Source organism: Meleagris gallopavo, chromosome 7, assembly GCF_905368555.1.
Source record: "Meleagris gallopavo chromosome 7, MGAL_WU_HG_1.1, whole genome shotgun sequence".
Lineage (NCBI taxonomy): Eukaryota > Metazoa > Chordata > Aves > Galliformes > Phasianidae > Meleagris > Meleagris gallopavo.
In genome coordinates this window covers 15,530,894-15,555,775 of record NC_139410.1, presented here as the reverse complement: position 1 = coordinate 15,555,775, position 24,882 = coordinate 15,530,894, and the positions used below count along the sequence as shown (strand labels likewise).

Here is a 24,882-nt window from a genome sequence, read left to right as displayed (position 1 = left end):
AGAGTGATATAATAAATCTTGAAAGCAGAACTCAAGTGAGTGATGGTAACAAAAGCCAGTACTGGACGATCATATTTTACTATTTTTAGAAATTCCTTCTCTCCCCTCCCACAAAAAGATCACCAAAGCAGTACTGCTCACTGCAGTCCCTCTCCTTTTGTTCCAACAACAGACATTCTGTTTCCTTGCAACTTCCCTGCCACTCTCACTCCTTCTAGCTAGTTTTTCCTCACCAAGGAAAAACACGTTCAGGGCTATCCTCATTAGCCCAGTCCTTTTGGTTGCCAGGATGACCTCACTGAGAGGCCAGGGAAATTCTTTTGGTCTAATGATTTAACAAGTCCTCCCTAGACAAAGCACATTAGCACACCTTTATTTCACTAATGTGACACAGCTACAAAGTTTATTTGTATCTGAACTCTTCATAAACATCTGCTTGGCTTTGGATCAAGGCCACAATAAGCCTAAGCATTGTCACCAGCCAGTATTCATGTCATATTTAATTCAAAAAGATGATATACATCTTCATATGACTTCCATCAGACTTTAAAAAGAAATCTGGCAAAAACACCAATGACTTATGTAAATGAAACATTTGAACTCATGCTTCCATCTGCCTTTTCTCCACAGTTTTCTAAGTAGAAGCTTCAGCAGCTCAGTCACCAGCCTACTTTCTGGGATCACACTGAGCCACCAGATCTATCTCAGCACATTAATTCCAGCTTGCTTCAACGAGTGGAGCTTCCAGCTACATTTAGGGACATTCTCTCCATTCACTGCCCAAACAAACTATACTAAAGGACAGAATAAAGACAGTATCCTCTTCACACTTTCAGTATAACAATAAGCTGTCAGTCACAAATTACGCTATTACTTTTTCTTTTAAAGGTTTTTTTTGACACATGCACCATATATAAATATATATAACACAAATGTGTGTTGCAACACAAACTCATAATTTGGGCAACTACTTTTGGACAACTGTAAAGAACCTCATTCAATGTAAAGCAAATTTGAAAGTGAACCCAAAAGCTCATGTGAAAGGTCTCCTGTTGGGACAATTAAAACAAAGGAGCTTCAAATTATTTATCATTTTTCAGAATTGAAGCAAAAAATCTGTGGTTAAACAGAGGGCAAATTCCAAAGCCTGTAAGTAATACAAGAATTCTCACTAGTGTTTTATTTCAACAGGCTCTTCAGAATTTATTACTTATATTAGATGATACAAGTGGGTACACCTTGTAACATAGTCTTACATTTTCAGTGTGTACTAAAAAAAAAAAATGTTTCCTACAGTAGTAGGCAAATGATGTGATTGAAATATGGCATGTTCTAATACCAAATTTTGCAGAAAAAGAAATAAATAAATAGCAGATTTCCCCAATTAAGACTCACAAAACACAGCCCTAATTGATTTGTATAACAATAAATGTGGCCACGCTTACAATTAGCACCAAAGCGTTTCGCCAATTTATTTCTCTCTTTCTCTTTTGGGATTTCTCCTTTTCATAATACACTTGCAAGAAACAGTAACTCTTGTAAATGTCTGCAAGGAGTTAATTCCAAATGATGAAGCAATCCAGCCCAGAAAGCAGCTAAGATTGAGCTTATGTCAACAGGTAGAATTTACAGTCTCACAAAAAGAAATGTTTAACAGTCAACTATTTAGTTGCAATAAATTAGACTTTCACTATGTTCTTCTTATCACAGAGATCTATAGATGAAAAGCAGTATATAGTAGCTAATTATTAATTTTATTTATTACCGCAGGCAGGATTTTCTAGTAGCATTCTGTTCCTTAATGTGAAACTAGGGATCAGAACTTTATGATGACCTGAAGCTGGTTTCTTAACAGTTTCGATTTCCTGCTCTTCACAGTCACCATAAATCTTATTTTCCTCCTCAAAGCTTCAGATGTTTCTAACTTCTTATCTATCAGCCTCTAAAGTGGTTCCAGACTCCTACAAACGTTTTAGCTGACTCCAAAATCTTGCCTGCCACTCTTCTAAGCGTCAGGCCATATATCTGTTTTGAGGGAGTTCCTCATTGAAAAAGGCATACTATGCAAAACACATATGCAGGGAGGACCCAGAGGCACCCCAGTCTCACTTATATTTCAAGTCTGAACCCATGCTGTCATTGAAACTTGCCTAGCATGCAAACTGCCTGGACAAGCCTTTGCTTAAGCTCACCAAGCTGAAGGCAGCAGCACTACAGTAATTCCTCTGTGATTGCAGTTCCAAGGGTGAGCAAGGCCATGGCCCATGTTCTATCCTATACTGCTTTGTGAAGGCATTGCATGACTGACCTCAACACGAATACATGAACCTCAGATCACCGACCACACTGGGATTCAGCCAGCGCTTCGACAGCAGACACCAGCAGCCAGGCATTGGTGAGTCCCCCGCCTTAATTTGAAACTGGCTCTCAAAGAAGGAAGAGGGTGGGGGCTAAGGGAGGAGAATGAACACTGGAGGGAGGTTGCAAGGAGGGAAAAAGGAGTTTGCAACACCACATCTCAACACAGCTTAAACATCATCACTTTAGGTTAGGATTGCAATGAAACACTGCACTTGCTCTACCAATTTTCTTCACAAATCACAGCCACCGGAACAGGTCAGTAGAACAGACACTTGCCTATTCAATCTGACTTTGACTTTCAGTTGTATCCCTTGGAAGCATTCTCAAGCAGCAAAACCAAGGCTTTATCACAGCTCCACTATGACTCCACAGAAATTGTACTACTTTTGGGGAAAGCACAGGGCAAAGAGAGAAAGGAATTTACAATCCTTACAAAGCTATTAGAACCGCATCTGTAAAAAGAAATGCTAAGAGCAGCACAGCTCAGCAAAGCCATTCTTTTATCCAAAAATAATCTTTAAACAAAAACATACGTGTAACAAAGGATATTCGGGACTGAAAATTAAGAAGTATAACATAGGATGACAGAATAAGATATTCTGTATGACACACTGGATTCTCACATGAAAAAATGTAAGACGTCTTTCACTATTTTGGTTTGCGTGTCTTAAAGAATACATGGTGAATATACAAAAGGCTTCTCTCCTTAGAAGAGCATTATCCTTTCATGTGTAGCAGTATGTTTGACTAAAGTCCAGCAACACAAGGGATAAGGTGGCCCGTCCGTACTGGATGAAATGTGAAATAAGGGACTCAATATATTTTGTGAAGGTGCCTTTATGTTCAATTATACTAGCTTTTAAGCTGTTTGCATGCTAACGTTCAATATTTGAGTCATGCAGCCTTGGTCACACGTGGCAGGGTTTATAGAACTTTATACATCCCTCTATAAATAGGTGCTGAGAATATCCTGCTCCATCTCAGCATTTGACTCCTACATGTAACATTCACAGATGGAATTCCCTTGAGTCAAACAGAGCTGAATGTTTACAGATGTGCTTGCCAGATCTAACTTTTGCGCTAGAAAATCTTGCCAAATCATGATTCTTTTACTAAAATGAGGAAGAGTTCATAAAATGGGAATCCATGTTTGATGGGAAACATGTTGCTGAGGAATACCATCACATTGTGAAACAGGAAAAAAAGTAAAGAACAGTTCTTCTCTTATTTTGTAGAGGCAAGCTAATCAGCTGCAGCCATGGTTATTTAGCCTTCCTTATAACTAGGACCAGCAGAACACTTGACAAGGTGAGAAAAATAACGTACTGACTACTGGCTGCTTTTGCTTTTGGTTTTAAGTCCTTGCTCAATTCTACCTAACCACACTGCCTGAAGCTGCCAGGGCTCCCTTCTCTTTTTCCCCCTGCTCAGTTGGTAACCCCCTGGAATGGGAGGCTGCTGAGAAGCACAGGAATCGAACATCATTCTCTGGATTCCTTCCCCCCAGCAAACACCCCAATGTGGCTCTCTTTGCTGTTAACGACATTGGTTGCAATGATAGTTACAAGATTATCTTATAATCTATAAGAAGATCACAATTGTGATCGTTTTTCCAGACAAACGCTGAGTTGCCTTGTTATACTTGGACATATGTTGCTTCTTTTCCTAAAGGACATTTCTCAAGAGCAAGACCTGCCTAGGGTCAGCAAAGGGCCGGCAGTTTTGGATTGGCTCTCGGGACCCCTCAAACTGAGGAGGATTCTCACTGCATGTTGCTCACTCTTTCCCCCTCTCAGCTCTTCTGTGCCTCAACATTTTTGTCCATTTTGCCAAGTCCCTCAAACATCTGCTTCCTCCACCCCTACTCTAGTGTTCAGGAATGTCTCTGGCAAGAGCTTGTGGCCAGAATGGCTTTCCCCACCTAAAATCTATTCTCCTCTCTTGGTCTTCTCCCAGCAGAACACTTCCCCCCAGCAGAAATACATTTATTGACTGCAAACTTTAGCGACCACAACTATTCTCTGTCTCCACTGCCCTTTTCACTGCACAAGACTGTATCAGTCTCTCAGAAGGGGCTTGATAGAGCCTGACTTGATCTTCCTCTTATCTGTTCACTACTTCGCTTTCAGAGATTGTTCCCCAGGTCTCTTCCATTTAGTATCCATAGAAGACATGTTTTCCTCCAACCACTACACAATCTCCTATTTCTTCTCCTGAGATTTCCCCACAGGTCCCTGCACATCTTTTCCCTTAAACTCTTTTCTAAAGAAAATACAGAGAAACCTTTGTCCTAAAAAGAAAACAAAAAAATCCAATAACAGATCATCCAACCAAACAATCCCCACAAAACAAAATGGAGAAGAACCAACTCAGAAAAATACTATGAACTCCATACAGGAACACAACAGTTAACTTCTCTTTTAATCTCTAAGCTCATTCTGTGGTATTAATACCACAGAGTAGTTTTTTGACACTACTTCCATTTAAAATCCTCTCCAATCTCACCTCCTCCTTCAAATTCAATAAAGATGCTGTCATTAGCACTTCAAGTGATTTTTTCCTAGCTATACCTCACAGTCATTTCATTTTCATGCATTCTATGTATTATTCTTAAGCATTCACAGCACATGCTCAAATACTTACTGTCTCATACTTTTATTAATACTGCCTCAACTCAATTACCTTATTTCTTTAACTGATCCTTTAGACACACACTCAGATTCTTTTCTCTAGTTTTCTGTGGGACACCTCTGTACCATAACTAGATTGCAGTTTCTGTAACTCATTTACCTAAAATAGCTTTCCCTTGTGGCAAGACAAAGTTACAACGCTCCCTCTTCTAGCTTTGGCTCAGAGGTTTCTCCTTACGTATGTCTCAAGTTGCTCCTTCTCTCTCATTGCGTCTTCTTTTCAGTTTTTCTGATAGAATGAACACATTACTCTCTTGGTTTCTAAGAGACTTCAAAACGTCAGGATTAAAACAGCCACGTGAAACCAGACCAAAATTATTCACCTCACTCCTTGCCCCCTACACACAGTGAAACTCAAATGAGAGGCAGGAAGGGGTAAGCAGTCTGTGAGACTAAGGGAGATGGTCTCATTAGACAACCACACCCAGCTGTTTTATATATGGGACAGGAAGAGGAAATTAGAAGCTGGAGTTGGAGGATAGTTCTCTGTTCAGAAGCTAATGCAACAGCCTTTTTGCATTCAAAGGCTACACCTTATTTTTACTATGTAAAGATTTGAATAAATAGGAAGCAGTACTTCTGTTGCAGGGAAGAAAGTGGAAAAGTGTTTTTATTTATTTCCTATGTGTCTTTTACTTTGAATATGTTGTACCAGAATATCAAAAATTGAAAGTGATTCTGTTGGATTTACCTTTCTAGTTCTTTTGCTCAGTGCTTATCAGTTTTCCTTCAAGAAGTCAACTATTATAAAGTACAAGTTGCATAAATAGATATCTCTTATAAGCCCTATGCAAGCTTGAATCTTGACTCAATGCCAATTTAAATAATTCTTCCAATCTAAACTTCACCCACAGGATGGTGTAGCTTGCCTTGCCTCCAAGAACACTTGCATTGAATACTGGAAGCCTATCAGTTAACTAGCATGGACTATCAAAAGGTCATTGGAGCAAGTGGTGATTTCTCTTTGAGAAGTGTTTGGGGAAAATATTACAACTACACTCAACTTTTTAGCTCAGTTGAAACCAGAAATGGTAGTAAGAAAAACATACATCCCCACTCTTATTCTCTGTATGATGTATCCATTTCCCTATTGCAGGAGTAACTTCTTTAATACCTAAGCAAATGTACTGGTTTACAGCAAGAAGCCCTGCTCAGAAAAGGATAGGAATACCAAGTCACTAGCTGCAAGGACAAAAGGTAGCTGATAAAGTTGCCTTTAACCAGTTTCAGCTCCCACAAAAAAGACAGCAGTAATAAAGGAGTAGCTTACCTTTTCTGAGGATCAGGGCTCCCTAGAAACTCTCAAAACAGGTGATCTCTGGGGCTACCAGCCCTTAAATGAGCTTAGGGAGGGGTGGGCTCAGGGTTGCACAGATGAATTGCTTGCACCTGTGCTCCCAGGGCTGGCCACACCTCTTCACCAGGTGCTCAATCACTGGTTCAGGCTGCGACCTAACGGTTCCCACACACCTGCCTTCCCACAGTTTTGGTTTGGCATAGTTTGTACTGCAAGCAACACACAACTTAGAACTGCCAATCTTGGCACAATTTTCAGCAGAACTGCTATGAAATGAAGCAACCTCCTTTCTAAACCTCATTACATTCTATAACTTCATTCTTATTTTTCCTTTCATTAACAAAGCTACGTTTCATATTAATCGATAATGACTAATGGAATCATACTTCACACAATCGAAATCAGAAGTAAGTCAGAAATGGATATGGAACTTAGTACAATCTATTTAGAAATTTACCATTACCACACTAAAAAAATTACAGCAATATAGTAAAAAAGGAACATAATTACTGCAGACCTATTTCATGGACTCATGGTTTCCTTTTTTATCATAAAATATAAGAATATAACTTCAAAGAATGTGTTTGAAAACTTTAATTTCTAACACTTATTTACAGAACTCTTGGAAAAATGCGTCTACTGTATAATTAGGTTTAATTACAAGACCATTTGGCATGTATGAGAGATGGACAAAAATATTTTTACTTCGTTCTCATGATCACTGCCTGTTCAGTGGGTGTAAATTCCTATATTTTTTCTTCCAATTTTGTCATACCTAAAGTTCAGAATGGTGTGAAATTTTTTTATTCTTCTTGATGCATCTCATTTTTTTTGTAGTGGATGTTATCCACTACATATTTCATTCCACAACATAATTGTAAGTGGTTTCCTTCATCTGCACATGCCATCTATAGTTAAGATGCTTCTTTCCAGGTTGGAAATAGCTAGTACAAGCAACAAAACAAGTGGCTCTGTGTGATGTAGCTGTCTAGAGAAGTCCCTTCTTGCACATACCTCAGAGCAGTTTCACACCACTCAATTCTGATGGAGCTCCATGTTCTACAGGAATACTTTGGCACACAGAAGATTCCCAGATTTCATCTCCAGTAGTCTCAAAATAAAAGCATTGTGCTAGGAATGCAAATATTTAGTTATATTCCTGTCAGTGCTGTATATTGTAATTTTGTCTATTTTTGACTATGGTGTTTTTTTTTCCTTTTTCCTGCATCACCCCAATGCCAATGAAACTCGTTATTTCCAAGTGTTTGGTGTCCCCAGAATATGAACAGAGTATGTGAGCTGCAAATGAGGATTTCTTCATGTAGGTAGGGATTTGCTTCAGTAAGCTGCCTTGCTACACTGTTAACTGAATTACCTGCTTTAAGAAGGACTTCATACATAGGATGAAAGCACGAACCAACCTCTTTAAATATGTCTTTAAGGACCACCTAGTGGACAAACTTTATATAGCAGTTTTATGTAATATAGCACCTCTGACCTACACGCTCCTCTCTTTTGGAAAAAAAGAAAATAAACAAACCCATGCTGTATCTGTGTGGGAATGTAAAGGAGAGGTGAAGAAATGCACTCAGATCCTTGCTATAGACTGTTAGATAATGTTCACTTTCTCTTGACAAATGTCAGTATAGAAATAAAATTTATTTGCCCAAATTAAAAAAAATTGTATGCTGATTTTGTTGCTTTTGTCTTACATGGAGAAAGACTGGAATTGATGGGTGTTTAAACAAAAATGTCAAAAACTGCTTCTATCAGATATATGTAAAAATTCATGAAATATCTGCTTAGTTCTAGCAGAACTACGTTCTATACAACCAAGTGCTGTATCTTCAGTCTCCCATCCACAGTGAATTATAAGACAGAAGCAAAGACCATCTATATTAAAAACTAATGATGTAAAAAATATCTTCAGCAATAATAATCTAAAATGCTAGTAACCTCAGACATGCTGCCTTCCTCCATTATGGGAATTTAAAAACGTATTTTCTCAATTCAACAGTATCCACACAGTTAGCAATACATATTCACCCTATTACATAAAGCATAGCTGGCCATGTGAAATACAAAGCTATTGCCTATGTTATAAAGAATAAAGATGTATTTGTTTGTCTTTATTGAAAGATTTCCTCAATTTATCTTCATTCAGATTTGTTAAATATTCATGTATTCACTGCAGAATCTTGCATTTTTCCTTATTCTGCACTCAGACAAAGTGTTAATAAGCGACCTCAACTACATTCTGCATTTTTCCGTCATTTGCTTGTTTCTAAATATATCACGAAGCTCTTGCATGCAACCTGATAGAAGTATTTTTTCCTCTCGTCCTTTCCGCCACTGGCACAATGCAGACCATTTCGTAAAATAATAAAAAAGACTTTGATGCTTTGTGCCACCTATTCTGCTGTCTTGCAGATTCTAGAAACAAGGGCATTACTGTGGGGCAGAAATGCAAATGATTTTTTACACAGCATTCCCTACCACACTTAAATGGTTACATTTGTCATTGTTTCTTTTTAAAGGATCCCTTCCTATAACCAGGACTGCCTCTTTACCACTTATACGGAACAGGGCTGACTAATTCAGTAAAAATGTTAGTGCACAGGAGTAATACGCTTTAATGGAAATTCACACACATCAAGTTATTTCCGTGGAATATTCCATTGCTAAAGAAGCAGATGATAGAAAAGCATCATCATGTTTGAAGCTGGAGCCTTTTGTAAGTGGAAAATACACGCTTCAGCAGCTACCTCTTTCTAGAAGCTGAACTGTACTAGTTTAGTCTGATAGACAATTTAGAATTTGAACAGGTTTGCTAATGAAAGTAAAGGCTTTCAAAAACACATCACTGCCATAGATAGGGCCAGAGTCCCCTGAAGTCTGCCTTTCTTGACCTGGAAGCTGTTTTCACATTAGGGTTATGCCACATAATCAAGGTACCGCTGTTCTTCTACAGAGATACTGATTAATTTGAACCCCGAGAAGTGGGAGGCAGGGAGCGGGGCAGCGAATCCCTTACTCCAACATTTCTGGGCTATTTAAGGATTCAGCTTCCAACCCAGTCCAGCCCAGTTGAACCCTACCTTGCAGCAGACTGATGGGATATCAGGTGCCACTTGTGAACCTCTGCAAAGTTCATAGCCCCTTTACCCTGTAAGGTGGCTCAGAGGGTAAGGGAGGTTGGCCAGTTGCATTCCAACAGAAATGAAAGGCTGGATTTTACCTGTGGGATTAAGAAAAGATATGCACATTCTGAATTTTGGAAAAAAACAACTTCTCCAAAACCACACACAAACAACACTCCATTTACTTGAAACATGGAGCTAGCAGATGAGAACACGGAATAAAAAATGATTATAAAAAGTTCAGAATAGTTGCACTGAATACAAACTGACTAAAGTGGGAAAACAAGCTCGTTTGAAGTCTACTTGATAGAGAAAGGGTTTCTGCATGAATGAACGGCAACTGCTGCAGGAACATGGATGCTGTTGAGATCTTTGCTATTTTTACATAAAATATATGAAATAATTGAGATTAAAAAATTAAGCGTAAGGTGCCTTAACAAAATTCCCCATTATACACAGTCTGTTATTATGAAACCTCTACTAAGTCTGCTACCTTACTTTAGTCATGCATAGATTAAAACTAAACTCTACAAGCTTCCCCACAGTCCTTCCTCTGAGGGGCCGTGATGCTGCCTGCACTCCACAGCACTTCCATCTAGAACACGTGCTCCTCAGCACACGTACCTTGTACTGGAGTTTAGAAGATATCTACAAAGCACATTCCCTACATCAAAGGAACCCTTTTACTGCAAAACTGAGACTTTTATGACTCTTTTCTGCTACATTAAAGGGCCTGAATTGAGGATCTTTACCATTTGTGTGAAAGACTTCCTTCTCTGCTTACTTCGGGTTAAACAAACAACTTATTTTTATATGGCCCTCAAAATCAGCTTGAAAGCACCAGAAACTCAGCTGCCACAAGCTGTGTTCTGCTACTAAGAGCAAAGCAGATGAAGACTTTGACACCTGTGATTTTATTTAGAACAACTGTGCCCAGGACAATGGCTATAACTGCAGGTTAACAGGCAAAGGAATCTCATTTGCCTGCACAAATTCAGTTCAGCAGCCTGAATGTATTATCATCTGATTGTCACCCATATAAAACAGACAGATATTATCTTGCTTAAAGCCTTCTGTCACCAGTACCATTGTATTGGCTAGGTTAGCAGAAGTACAGGAGAGCCATTCTACCTGCCACAGTTTACTTTGATTCAGGATGGACACATCTCAGGTGAATGATCACATTGCTGCTGTTCATGTTTTATTTATTCGATGCATAAATTCACAAACGAAGATAGAATTAACTCTCCAAAGAAGTACAGTTCTCCACTGAACTCATATCTAATCTGCCAAGTAGAGAAACGGATACAGATTCTTGAAGGAGGGATTGGCTTCATTAAGTCTCATCTTGTAGCAGCTGCAAGATACTCCTTCGCTCTGTGTCTTTACTAGCATTGGGCGACGACACAAAACAGCAATTTTTGAGACTCCAACACCTTTTCTACAGCAGGGTTTAGAACATCCATTGCTCATTCTTAAAACATGGAAATCACCAAAGCTGTTACATGTGGCAGTTTAAACAAAACACAAAAACAAAAAATAATGTATTCACAGATTCCTTCTGGTACACATTTGATGTTTCCCCATAGCCTGTTACACCTGTCTGCCCACACCTCTTACAGAAAGTTAGCAGGCCAGTGGCAAACAACTCCAGTTGAACATGTTGGCTTGCTTGTTTTTAAAGATATTTTCAAGTACTGGGTATCCTAGCTAAATTCTCTCAAATTGATGCTTGTGCTGACTGTAAATACACAAGTGCAGCCATCCGGGATGATTTAAGCCTATCTAGACAGGCTTGTCGTTGCACACCTGTCAGCAATTTGTTGCCTGAGCAGCTCACTACTGAGGGTGTGTGCCATGTATGAGGAGGACAAAATGCAACTGGCTCCCAATTTGTCTCTGCTGCAATTGTTAGATGTCTTCTCAAAGATTGCCAGTGCTTCTTGCATCAGTGCTGCTGGTATTGACATCTGTAGATTTGTCAGCTGAACCACAAAATTTTAAAGCCAAATTTAACAGCAGTTTGCTATGATGAGTTCCCTTTGCACCCAAGAGGATTCCCAGCTCCCTTTAGATGTCTCATTTTATTAGGGAGATATAAGACTTTTCTCTCTGTGAGATGAAGGGTTGTAGTCAGCTATTTCTGAAAGTTCACGGACTGAGAAGGCAAGGAAACAGGCAGAAGAGGAAAGCATCATATTTCATATTATCACACCGCCACTATTTCCTGGTAAGGCATCACAGACCTGTGACACCTGGCTGGTGACAGCTGTGGCTGGGCAAAGACCTTCCAGGGCACAAACCATGGCTGCACTCGCTTCCCCCCTCCTCAGTTTGTTGAAGGAGGAGTATGTAAATGCAGAAAGAGCTCCAATTTCTGCCCTCTAAGGGGGCAACATCCTAAGGAAAAATCCCATGCAGGAAAGGTACAGCCTGCCTCCAGAATGCTGTTTGAGCTAAACTATAGCCTTTTACTGTACAGTGATCAACCAAGATGATACTGCATTCTGTGGAATATAGAATCAATACAGAATTATGTCATGCAAAAAATGATCAGTTTTCTTAAGGCATTTTCACAGATGATCATTTCTAACAACACACTTCGCTTGAAAAATGTTCCAAATATGATAAAATCCCGAAGCGTTCATTTCTTATCAGTTCTGTCATTCTGAACATTTCAAAGAGACAATGATGGGGCCTCATAGAGGCTAAGCAGCTTTCCTATTAAAAACTTGATTCTGTACTGACTTCATACAGAGTCTACCTTTTAACATCAAAATATCCACATGGAAGTTCTCATCAAACAGATTTGAGCTCTTTCCACGTCTAAGGTGTTGAGTATCTTTCACCTTCGCATGCAGTTGTCACAACGAGTCATTTCTACAAACTTCTCATCTCCTAATTTCCACTCCCATTTCTCTTCACTATTTTTTTATAAAGCATTCACAGTACTCCTGCACATGTCAGTGGCTGCAAACGCAGTGTCACAGGAACATATCTAGCTGTGTGGTCCATTGCTAATCAGTAGCCCCAGCCAACGCTGCCCCTTTGCCAATAACAGACATTTTCACAAAGAGAGAATGCCAAATGTAAAACACGGCACTGCGAACCTGAACCTGCTGTGCCTTGCATCATGGTCCATAGGGCTGCTCTGGCGATGGGCACCAGGCAATGCCATCACACCTGTTCACCAGAAGCACCTTCCACACCCAGCCTGGAGGCCAGCCTTGGGGTAACATACAGCAAGGTTTGAGCTACGTGAAAGGACCAGGACAGTGTGCTAATTTCCCCAGTGTGGACTCCTGGTTTCCAGGAAAGAAAACAAGGGCAACCACAAATATGCCTTCCAGTACCTCCTCATTTCTTGATTTTGTTTTCCAGGCAGCTGGGAGCGCTCTGCCACTCCTACAGCTGCAAAATCAGTCTCCGTCTGTGAATCCTAAGACAAGACCTTGCTCAGCATTCTTATCACTTTTCTGTCCCTGATTTGATTTTCCTCTGTGCCCCCAAATTCAATTTTCCAGCAAATTATATCAGTTGCTCGCAAAGCCTAAAGCACACTCTGCACGCTGCATTCCTTTGCGGTATCAACTGCTCTTCAAACCCGCGCAGCCCCGCTCGCCACTGCCGTTGCACGACTCCTCCTCGCATGCAAACTCGTGGGCAAGGCTTTCGGTCAGCCGCCCACCCTGCCCGTGACGGTGTCGCTACACCGCCGTGCGCGCCGTTAAAGGACAAGACGCATCCTGACGGACGGCGGTCTCCCGAAGGTTAAACCTCGCCTTAGGGCAGCAGCTCCACCCCGCCCCGCGCCGAGGGAGGCGGCGAGCCAAGATGGCGACGGCCGCAACAACGGCGCCGCTCCTTTTGTGCAGCGCCGCGCGCCCCGCCTCCGCGCCGCGGCCCCACCGTGGGCGACACCCAGCGGCGGCGCGGCGCAACGGCCGGTTGGCTGCGGGCATGGCGCGCGGCGCTGCGGCCTCGGCTTCTGCAGAAGCGTTTTGTTTTTCAGTGAAAGCAAAACCTCCCTTTGGGCCGGAACGCCTTCTGTCCAATCCGCCTTCTGCTGAGCTGGCGAGCGGGGCTCCTGTGGCGTGAATTTCGGTACTCTGTAGCAGAGGCTATGAAAGCCGACCACCGTTACTATGTAGGGCATTTTCCTGTATCTGCTTAGATTTTGTATATTTTGTCTGCCAAAAAATCTGTTTACAGTTGGATATTCCATAAAATAAAAATACTTATGATCTCGACAACGTCACACTATTTTCTTAATCTTCCAGTGAACTGTTTATAACATGTAAAAGTCCCTCTGAAATCACGCTTCAGAAATAATGACCTGCTGTGTTTAAAGCAGCACTCCGAATGCACAATTGCTCCTGTGTTGCAGAGACAAGTTTTTGCATAAATGCAATACCTGAAAGAGCCCTGAGGCAGTGTATGCTACAAGTTGGCATTACAGATGTGACTGACCCTATTTCCGTAACATAAAATCCTTGCGTCTTTCACACGTGCCGAAGTCAAAAGAATGGACCGGGATGGGGATTACCATCAGTATGTGCTGATGGTCTGCAGTGGGCATGGAGTGCATGCTGCAGAAAAAACATGAAGGGATTACTTACGCAGCAGTTACTCTTAAAATCACACATTTGTAACTGCCGGGAGGCTCAAAATCCCTGTGAAGTTTGGTATCAGCTTTGACCCTTATTCTCAGAGGAAATGCATTTGAGAACAGTGAGTTTAACCGAGGAGTCTGCCTTGCTGTCTCACCCTCCATTTCTACAAGTCTCTGGCATCTAATAATGCAGCTATTCTGAATTTCAGTTTTCCATAGGAAAAAACGTCCTAAGGTGACAGCTCCATGCATTACTGATGCTGCTCTCGAACTCAGTTGTTCTAAATGTGGATCAGGCTCTGGCTTCTCTTCAATAAACTCTTTATTAATCTGGCACCATTTCTTACTCACACATTAGGGTGGGAACTGTTCCATTGGCAAGATTATATCTAAGTCTATACTTAACTGCAAACTACTTAAACTAAATAAAGTCGCTGTCACTTACAGTTATGTCAGCTGCATCCCAACTTATCCAATGCTTTTGACACATACACTCATCTGTAATATCTTCTATTTAGGCTAGCTCAGCAAAGAAAGAAAAATAGCATAGGGTACGTGGTTTTGTTTTTCAAGCCTATGTAAAGCAAAGCCTGCTTTGTTTTTGAGGAACCTTTGTCTTCTGAGGTTTTGCTTGATTTAGTTTCTTTTTGGCACTTGTGAAGAGTCTTAGATTTTCCCATGTCGCCTTCCATTTTCAGGCAATGCAGAATATCTGCTTGCCTTTCTCGAGGGCTTACCCATGCCTAGCTAACCATCCCATGTTCTTCTCAGTATTTTTATTCAACACAGGGTAAATCATCTTTCCATTCCTTTTAAACAAAGTCCCATATAATTTTTTTTCTACAACAGATGTAGGGAATATACAGCACGAGCCACTTTGTGCTAAAAGGCACACGTACTTTTCTACAGACTTTCATCCTAGGATAAGTGGAGAAAGATAAATATGTACCACTGATCCTTTCCCTACCGGAGATATATATAATAGCTAACAAACTGGAAAAGGTGCAATTTGTCACTATGCTATAGAAAATCCTGAGATTTTTCTTAAGCTGTTTTTCTCCTTTGCTTCCCCAATGAAGACATTCTCCTGAGGAAGCTGTAGAACATAGTTATACCGAGTAATGGGCTTCTGTCTTCTTCCTTTGGCTTTTCTGTCATTGTGAATGACTTAGGATTCTCGTACTGCATTGGTTTGGGCATCACTGTCCAACATGAAGTAGCACATACTGCTTTTCTGTCAGGTAAACACTTGCCATCGGCTCCAATGCTGTCTACCACTTGGCTGAAAAATTCATCTGCATGTTTTACTTTTTAGTGCATACCCTTCTGATAGCAGCTTGCACATTTCCCATAGGCTGGCACTTCCATGCTGCGTGCTATAATACTCACAGCTCCACATGCCACATCAGTCAGAATAATCACTCCTGTAAAATTACCTTTGATCTTAGTATTTTTTTTTCTATGACAAATTATTGTGATTCAAGATGATTAATTCTTGTGCTGTGTCAGTGAGGTTTTTTGTTCCCATTCACAGTCTTATCAGACTCCAAATAACTCTGCAGCAGTTCTTCGCAAACTTTTACAACAAATGTTTTGTTATTCTGCTCACATGGATACAGAGTCCAGAAAGAGCAGGTTTGCCTCCTCAGCCTGAGCTAGGACACATATTATATGGAAGGAGCACCCAGCTGCCTCCAACCAGCACCCTGAGTTGAGGCACTAAAGAGAACCTATGATACTGCACTAACAAATGAGCTTCCAGAGGTGCAGGATGAGGATCTAAGGCAGGGGTTAATGGGGGAACGTGGTAGAGATCCCTAATACACAGAGTGAATTCATCACTGTTTCTTCTTTCTCTCATGCTGTCAGTGTGAAGAACTGTAGTCCATATCACAGTCATTCTGTAGGATGTGTGTGCTTCATGGCTGTCTTCACCTAGAACATAAAGAATATGAAAATCTTCAGAGCCATAAATAAAAACAGCTTGTCTTTTTTTTTTTTTTTTTTTTTTAAATTTTTCTTCCAGATTTAAGAGAAGGAACTCCACTCTGTTTGAGTGAATTTTTATTCTGATGTCTACAGTAACAGTTGAAGTCTTGTGCTGCCTCCTTCATAAACTAGATGACTGGCATTAGCTTTTGAAAAACTATTTTAATATGACGGGTCTCGAGTGTCTAGATGCTACTGTGACTTGATAATAATGGAGAACAATGATACATGTAAATGTTTGAATTATAGAAATTATTTCAGACCAGTAGGGCAGAAATGGCCATCTTCTCAGCCCTGCCAGCTTATTGAAATTGGTCATCTTTTCTTGCTTTTCTTGTTACACAATAAATGCTATTTACATCTAATTTATTATAAGCACATGTTGAGTAATAGCCCATAAAGCTTGTGGAGATTCTATTTTCAGTTACACTGTACTGCTGCTGAATAAGAAATGTGATTGCTGAAATTTATTTTCAATGGTATGTTGATTAAAAGCTGCTTGAGTTTAAAATTCCAACCATCTAAAATGAAAACCCTTCACATGCTTCATATACCCGGCCAGCCAGAGTTTATTTTCCTACAGTGTATAAATAATGGATTTTGCTGTTTATACAAATCCATCATCGAATGAGGTTGAATTCTCAATTGGCAGTGTGAATTGTCTTGCAGAGAAGCTAACTAGCTGGAACTAATTTTGAAATGGGTATAGTGCATAATTATGGTAACCTAGTGTACAGGTATATCGGATGTATAACAATATGTATGAAAACAATGCTGAAAAACATAGCTGCCTGGTTATAAGCTAAATCCATTTTAGTTTAGTGATTTAAATCCCCTTGCTTGGCAGAAAGCAAGTGTCAAAGATGAATGTATTTCACACTACCTTTTCCCATGAAGACTAAGCATAACCACTGCCAGCAGCTTACAGAGCTGCCTCCAGAGAGGTGAGGAAGGTGTCCACAGAAAAAGCAAAAGCATTAAAATGAACTTTGTTTTTTTAAAACTTACTCTTTTACGTTTTTTAGTACCAGGGTGGCTTGGGAACCATCTGGTTAAATCGTTTACAGTCAGCCCGGTGACAGCTGGGTTTTCCAGAAGCTAGGTGCATTTTGAGCTGAGCAGCTCACAGGCAGGTGACCAGCAGGATGTAGCAGGGATAATGAAAGCAGCAGTATTGGCATCCATGATGGGAATGTTTGTGGTAGCAGGGAAGTTTCCAGCAGAAGGGTTCAGCAAAGATGTGCTGAGCAGGTGCAGTATTGCAAGAAAGCTGGTGAAAATCATGGAAGGAAGTACAAAGAGAGGAGATAATTTAAGGGTATTAAATACAGAGAGACTTGACCATCATGCTGGAGTTTGAGGATCTCTGAACTAGAAAAGGATTGGGGGAAGGGATGGAGCCTTTGAACACAAAGAAATTTATGGACCTCTGAAAGCAGAGATAAAGATAAGGCCTTTCAGAGATGCCTGAAGATGAAAGACTCACAATTAATCTAACTTTGGGCAATAGATCTAGCTAAGGGAGCTGCAAGATTTAAACTTTTGTAGCTGCTGCATGACACGTGCCATGGCGTTATGTCTCCCCAGATAATGCTCTGTAGCAGTCTCCACACCTTGCCATGCTTATATCAGTTCTCTGGTGTTGTTAGCCAGCCATGAGCTTTCTGATATAACCAGAGTAGTCAGGCTTTTTTCACCTTTAAAAGAAGAAAGTTGCACTGGCGTCTAATATTTATCTTGAATATATCTCATCAAGAAAGCTAACTGAGCCACTGAAAGCACTCTGTGCATATCAGGTGCTGATTTGTTATCTGCACACAGCGGTAAGACAGGTGCTGAGAATTTCACCACAGCCATCAAGTAATAAAAGTACTTCTGTAACAGCAGCTATTGTTTATTTCAGTTTGATGAATGCCAACATAGCAAACAGCACAGAGAGAAACACAAATAAGAATGTAGCATGTTTACAAATACAGTCATTTCTCCTATGCCAAATTCACCTCTGTGGAGAAAGCAGCGATGCAGGCTGCATCCTGCTCAGCTAAGCTGTGAAGGATTAGAGAGGTCACTGAGTCCACACCTTTCCAGTTGTGGACAGTCAAACTGTAGCACGTATGTTTCCTGAGGGATTATTCAGTTCTGCAGTTAAAAGCCACAAGTAAAAGCTCCTTGTTGCTCCACTGGGGAAATTATTCCACAGATTATAATAATTCATGTTCAGGAAGCATTTCTTGATACTTGATGCATGTTTTGGCTTTTCAGTCACATCTCCTGACTCTTAGCTGTTCCCTGTGAATCCCACTGAAAAATGTCTTTCCTTCACTGGTGGTCGTCTTCAAATATTTGTAGGCTGTTATCATGTCCTCCATTAATCATTTCTTAGCTGAGCAATTTATATATTTAACTCTTCTAATCTCTCCTCATAAATCAATCTTTCTAGTCTTTGGATCATGTTTGGTGCTCTTCTCTGAACTCTCTAATTTGTCAATATCCAGAAATGTGTATTATATTCCAGATGGAGCTATACTAGTGCCCATACAGAATGTGGTTATTTCTTCCTTTTGCAGTGATTTGATACTGTTTTCTCTCTGCAGTATTGTACTGGCCTTTTCACACCATATCATGTTGCCAATTCATGTCATTTAGCATGCACTATCTCACTTAGATCTCTTTCATCATTATTGCATCCCAGATTTCTGCTTCCTGTTATTCCCTCTCAGATGCCCTCCTAGCCTGCAGTTTTTCAAAGCTGAGTCTCATTTAGTTATTTTCTTTCCATGGTTCTATCTACTCTAGGAAATTCTCTGTTATTTTCTTTGTACACTGATCTTTCGTTCTTTCATACTTGTATTTGTGAGTTTCATCAAAGTGCCGTGCACTCCCTTTTCCAGCTCATTAATAAAGAAGTCAGACACAGACCGTTCCTAGCAGTCACCCACATGGTAGCCAGGAGACACTTCCCACCACTTTACTACATTGCAGCTTATTTCCTGTAATTTCATTACTGTTTCATTGAAAGCCACATGGAAATGGCCAAGGCAGTGTGAATTACTTTTTCAGCTAAGATCCTGTGAGACACACCATCACAGCTTTATGAAAGCTGATACACAATGTGTTTGCTGTAGTTCTCTGTCCTTGCTACAGTCTCTACACCCAAAGCTCACTGAAGTCAGCAGTGAGTATTAGAAATTGCATTTACAAGAGTGTCTGGGTGCAGTACCCTTGCTGTTGTAAAAGTGGGTAATATGTATCTTTCCCTCTGCTCTATCTTTTTTCAGTTCTTTGGCTTATGCAAGGTGAGCATAAATTAGTTTAACTAACTCCTGTAAACCCTAACAGATGCATGCTGTCCAGGCTTTTTTTTTGTTTGTTTGTTTTGTTTGTTTTGTTTGTTTTGTTTGTTCACAATTGCCTAACGTGTTCTCTTGTCTGTCATTTCTCAGTTGCAGGTTTTTTTTAATTATATATATATATAATTTTTAAAGGATTCTCATCCCATCCTCCCTCAGTGATCCAAGCATTTCTTCTTTGTTTTTCCCACTGAGGAAATATCTGAAAAGGAACTTGGTGTCAGAGCCATTTCATTTATTCCTTTTGTGTGTGAAAGGATCTGTTCTCACTAGCATTTCTTTTCTTCAAAGAATACTTATGAAAGCCCTTAAAAGAGTCAAGGTCAATCTCCTTGAACTCTTTGGCTAACAAAGTTTTGCAGCATGGTTTTTTTTCAGTTGGTCTGGGGGCTTGGAGCTTTTGGGAAAAGATGTCTTTTGTTTTGGGAATTGCTTATATCTGTGTTTTCATTTCACTTGCAACTTTTGACTGTCCAAAGACTCAGAATGATTTCTTTTAAATAGAGTTCCATGGTATATGTAAGGAAAATGAAATATTTGTAAACAAATCTTTGCACCATAACTGGATGCGAGCCCTATTATTCTGAAATGCTGGTGAAGTGATACTGTTTGAAATAAGCATATCTGACCTGGATTTCTTATGGTAGACCTTGAAAGTGGATGAGAGTATATCTAGTTATCCTTCATTTCATCATTTCCATGTATAATTATAGATAGTGATCTCCAGAATAAGATGAAATTGAGTGATTTTACATTCTAAATTACACAACTAAAAAATCATTAGAAACATAAGCTTGGATGGCAGTAACTTCTTCAAGTAATTGATGAGAGAAGGAGCAGAACATGATAGCTATCAGAAATGAGTCTTGGCGCTCAACTCAAAATGGAAGCAAGAAATGCAATGAAAGACAAAATTATGTCTCATACAGCCTCTGCGACACTTCTTTCAGTTTGAAAGATTTTGGTAAGTGATAAGTAATCAGCATGACTGTCTTGGAGAATAGAATGATATTGCTATCTCTCTTATTAAAGATGGGCAAACAAAAGGCTAGGAGTCAAACTGACTGTATGGCATGAATCAGACCTATAGAGACAAATCTCTTCCTTGTTCTGTTTACCCAACCTATTTTAACAGTGAGATTAAGTATCTTTCAAAAAACAAGCATAAAAAAAGCATGAAGAAATAATTTTGGATTGTCAGGATCTGATTTGATAGTTCTTTTACATTTCTAATACTTGTCATTCTGAGATATATAGATAGGCCATATTTCTAGGATGCTGGCAGGTTCTGTCAAGATCTAAGTTTTTATTATTACAGACATTTTTACAATTAATTTTATTGCAGATAGGGATTGCTCTTTTGGAAAGGAGATTCCTGTGGAATACATTATAATGGTTGCCTGTAGTCCCCTCAAATATGCTGGCTGTGCACTGTAGACCAAGTAATTGACAGAACAATTGTTCCAGCCCTCTGTATCTTGTCCTATTTTTTTAACATTGTGGCATGCAGCTGAAGTTCAATACAGCGTATGCAAAGCCTGCTATTGATTTTAATGTGCTGTGAATCCATGGTGCATGTGCCAAATGGACTCAAAGCAAAGCATGCTTGGCCTGAATGAGCCAATAATATTCTGCTACAGTCTTGTGTTTTACACATGAATCTTTAGAAAGAGATGGATAAATATCTTGAGAAAGAGATGGATAAATATTGCAAAAAGTACCACAATAAGAAGGTCAGGTCTTTGGCTTTCATTTAATTCTCTCCTTTTAAGCAGAGGAATGCAGTAAATATCAATGCTGAGGTAGAAACAGATCAGAAAAAGATACGTATTCTTTTTTCACCTGAAAGTAAGGAGGAAGATGATGTCAATTAACAATATTGGCTTTTGAGTGCCTACATGTAGTGAACAGCCAGTTTCAATCACGTTATCAGAAAATAGATGACTTCCTTATAAAACTATATCATAGTTGGCACTCTTTCTCTTATTGTAAAGAAACAAAAGACTGACTTGGCATGAAGCCTATACTACATTTTCCTTTGATGGAGACCTCTTCAGATCCATGTTTTAGGCAGACTTATGAGTCAAACTGCAATAAAGTTCCATCCTTATTGCTTGTTATGAATGTGAATTTTATGGAAAACAGGACTGTCAAGCTAACAGCTTTGTGTGCTTATTAAAATTTAACCCCTTTAAAAAAAAACAACTTGTGACTAGCTTAGTAGTCTCCACACAGTGTACATGCTCAAAAGTGAAATCACTGAAAAACAGTGGAAACACATGTGGTCTGAAGATAGAGCACATGGCATTTAAGTGTTGGCTGGTTAGCCAACACCTTCACTCAAAATAGGTGTTGGTTAGGGCTCCTTCCCTTGTGCAGCTACTCAGGAGAGGCAGTTAGTGTAAATGCAGTCATAAACCTTTAATTCCTCCCAGTTGTGGGCTGCTTAAAACACCCTTGGCTGGGATGGGTGGGCCATGCAGAGGTGCTTGCCAATGCAGAGGTGTTGCAACACTGTTGTAAACCAGTGCACTGTTCTGGGTTTGCTGTGTCTCTCCTGTTTGCTTCTGTACAGCAGAACCTGAGTTATCTGAATTCATTGTTAGAAAATATCCCTCTTACTTGGAACATGCTTGTCATGTTTTCTGATGTTTATTTATTACACTGGAAAGGAACGCGGTTATATTAACATCTGATAATCTCTCATGCTTAGCCTTCACTGTTGCATTTCTCATGTGTGATGTTTCCTTTTTTTGGGCTGAAACACTCATTCCAGGTTGTGCAAGCCTGGTCCCTTGCTGTGCCCACTGTATCCCCTGGCAACGGTCAGCTGCTCAGCACCAGTGTGGCTGGGTGCTCCCTGCCATGACGCACGTCCCTGGGGCCACCAGGCTGCACTTTGTTCGTTAGCTGCAATGCCACTAATGAAGTTGCTGTGAACTTCTTTGTGCTTTACAAAATGTGAGATCTTTGGAATCGTCCAACAATGGATTTATTTTATTTCAGTGGATGTTGCTGACATCAATAGAGACAGAATGAGGCCAGCTCTGAAAATCTGTCTTTTCAGGGGTTTGTTTTTCCCTGGTACATCAGTAAATAAATAAATCTAATTCTCCACAGTAATTCAGCTTCTTCAGGAACTTTAGCTCAGTGGTGGTCTCTGACTTCCACAGCAGACCTGTTTTTGCCTGGCCATGCAGCTACGCTGGCAGAGAAGCAGAAAGGTCGGGTCCCCTGTCCTCTGTCCCACGGCTTCATAGGAGAAGGATGGGTCCAGACTGGATCCTGACACATCCTAGATCTGCAAATTCACTTCAGCTAGAAGTGTTAATTTGTATTTTCTCTCATTGTGCTTTTGCATTGCAAATGCACCTAATAGCGACGCGAATTTCAAATAATACTTTAAGGAAAAAAACATGGTGATCCTAAGGAAAGATGGACAGCTATTTCTGTTCATATCTGTGTCTGTGTAGAGACAACTCGAATTAATGGAAACCCCTGGGACTGTTTGAACGCAAAAGCAGTCCCACTGAGTATTCTGCCATCTGCTTTCTTTTGGAAGAAATATTCCAGAGAAAGTTGGGGAAAAGTCATGAGTGCTTTAAAGCTTGCATTGTGATATTATTTCTTGAAGATTTATTGCCTTTTGATGGCAGTCTTTCAGCAGAAACTCATGAGTAGTTATGTTGTGAAGGAATTAGGAACTTTTGTGGTTTGTCTTTAATTTACAAATCAGCAAGAGTATATCTCTCTGAGGTGACATGCAGTCTTGCATAATTTACGTTCTATGACACGGCAGCTTTCTCCTATGTGCAAATTGCCCTCCAGGAATGTGACAAAATGGCAACCACTCACATAGGAGCGCTTTCTTACACCACAGTGTTTAGATCCAAATCCAAGGGTTTGTTGTGTTGAAGGTGTTCCCATTAGAAAAGAAGGAATCCAAAAGCTGAATTCAAATAAAATGTGACTATCTTCTGAGTGTAGGATTTCAGTTGGCTCGTCTTCCACTACAGCTTCAATTTTGATATGCTATTTTGTCTTCAGAATTTCTTTGCTCAGAAACATTCTTTTGCTTGTTTAGACCCCTCCATATGTCAGTGCACTTTTAATTTTTATGACATTGTTAATCTTGTTTTGTTTTGGTTCAGGATCTGGATAGTGAATTAAATGTGCATATTTATTTTGGTACTCTTCAACATTATTGCCTACAAAGTTCTTAATTAGGAGAATATTTTCCTATTCACGCCAGGGAATAGCAGATTTCTGAAACTATTCTGTAGGTCTAGACTTACTGTGAGGTTTTATTCTGGAAGAGATTACTCTCTTGATGAAAGTACAACTACCATATCAATTTTAATATTCGATCTAACTCCCTGAATCCTATGTTTATGGCAAAGGATCAAGTCAATAAGGCTTTATGACTTTGTCACAGTAGAGTCCTTTCCTCATTCAAGGAATAAATCCCAGGCCACACAGAAACCCATTATGCATTCTTGATATGTAAACCATTCCAGAATAAAATTTAATAACAGTAATGAAACTAAATCAACATGACAAATTTCAAATAATCCACTGGAACAATTTTTTTTTTTTTTATCATCCAGCTGTTAAGACTAACTGAAATGGCAGAATCATGATGTGCAAAGTCCTACAGAATAATGCTATGGATTTTGCTGCAGCAGCAGCAAGAAACAACCTTTATCAAAAAAACATCTGCTGAGTTCCCTTTGCAATCACTGGCAGCTGAGACCAGTGCACAGTAAATTACTCTTCCCATTCTATCAGCCCTCTCCTTTATTCCTTTGATGCAGCATACCAATTTGTACTCCTGTACACTGGTTGTTAGAGTATTTGTTCTGCATTTATGCTTGCTTTTACATTTATAAATAAAGGAATAAAAAGCAGGAAAAGTCCATATACATTGGGTTTCCATCCAGGGCTCCTGCACTTTATATATGTTTAAATGCGGATGAAAACTAGATTTAAGAGGCCACGATCTCAATCTAAAAAATAACTTGCCTCACAGTGCAGTTTCTATGGCAGAGTACATCACCTGGGTAATGAATAGGATCAGCCAAGTTTTTGATGGGTTCAAATCAGTGCACATATTGCACCTGGCCTAGTTTTCGCCTTTCTTGTCTATTGCTGGAAATTTCCTGAAGGCTGCAGGCCTCCATCAGTGTGTGCTACTGGAAAGCCAGCTAACAAAGGCTGTGTTAACTAACAAATCATGTCCCCAGAGCAGTGCTGGTTGCTGACATGATGGATGGTGCTGCAACATCAGGTAGGGCCCTACTTAGAAGAAAATACACACAGCCTTTAGGGGCTCATGAGACTTCAGAAGGCTTTCTGCATTGGTTGCATGACAGGACTTCCTGTGGAGAGGGAAAGTCAATCCCAGTCCATGAGGCCCACAGAAAAAGCAAAATAAAATCACAGC

General features: G+C 40.0%; 1 long non-coding RNA gene across 7 annotated transcripts in view; it reads right to left on the bottom strand.

The window, feature by feature from the left end:
- The window catches only part of LOC109368526 (uncharacterized), a 379,404-nt gene that overhangs the window by 59,133 nt on the left and 295,389 nt on the right, over positions 1–24,882 (bottom strand). For 4 of the 7 annotated variants that reach the window (XR_014884414.1, XR_014884408.1, XR_014884412.1 and 1 more), the window contains 3 exons: positions 14,546–16,035; positions 9,447–9,586; positions 7,363–7,479 (listed from right to left, as the gene is read on the bottom strand). This is a non-coding gene — a long non-coding RNA (uncharacterized LOC109368526). The remainder of the gene's footprint in view (positions 1–7,362; positions 7,480–9,446; positions 9,587–14,545; positions 16,036–24,882) is intronic. The other 3 variants (XR_014884411.1, XR_014884410.1, XR_014884413.1) reach the window with 3 other exon arrangements.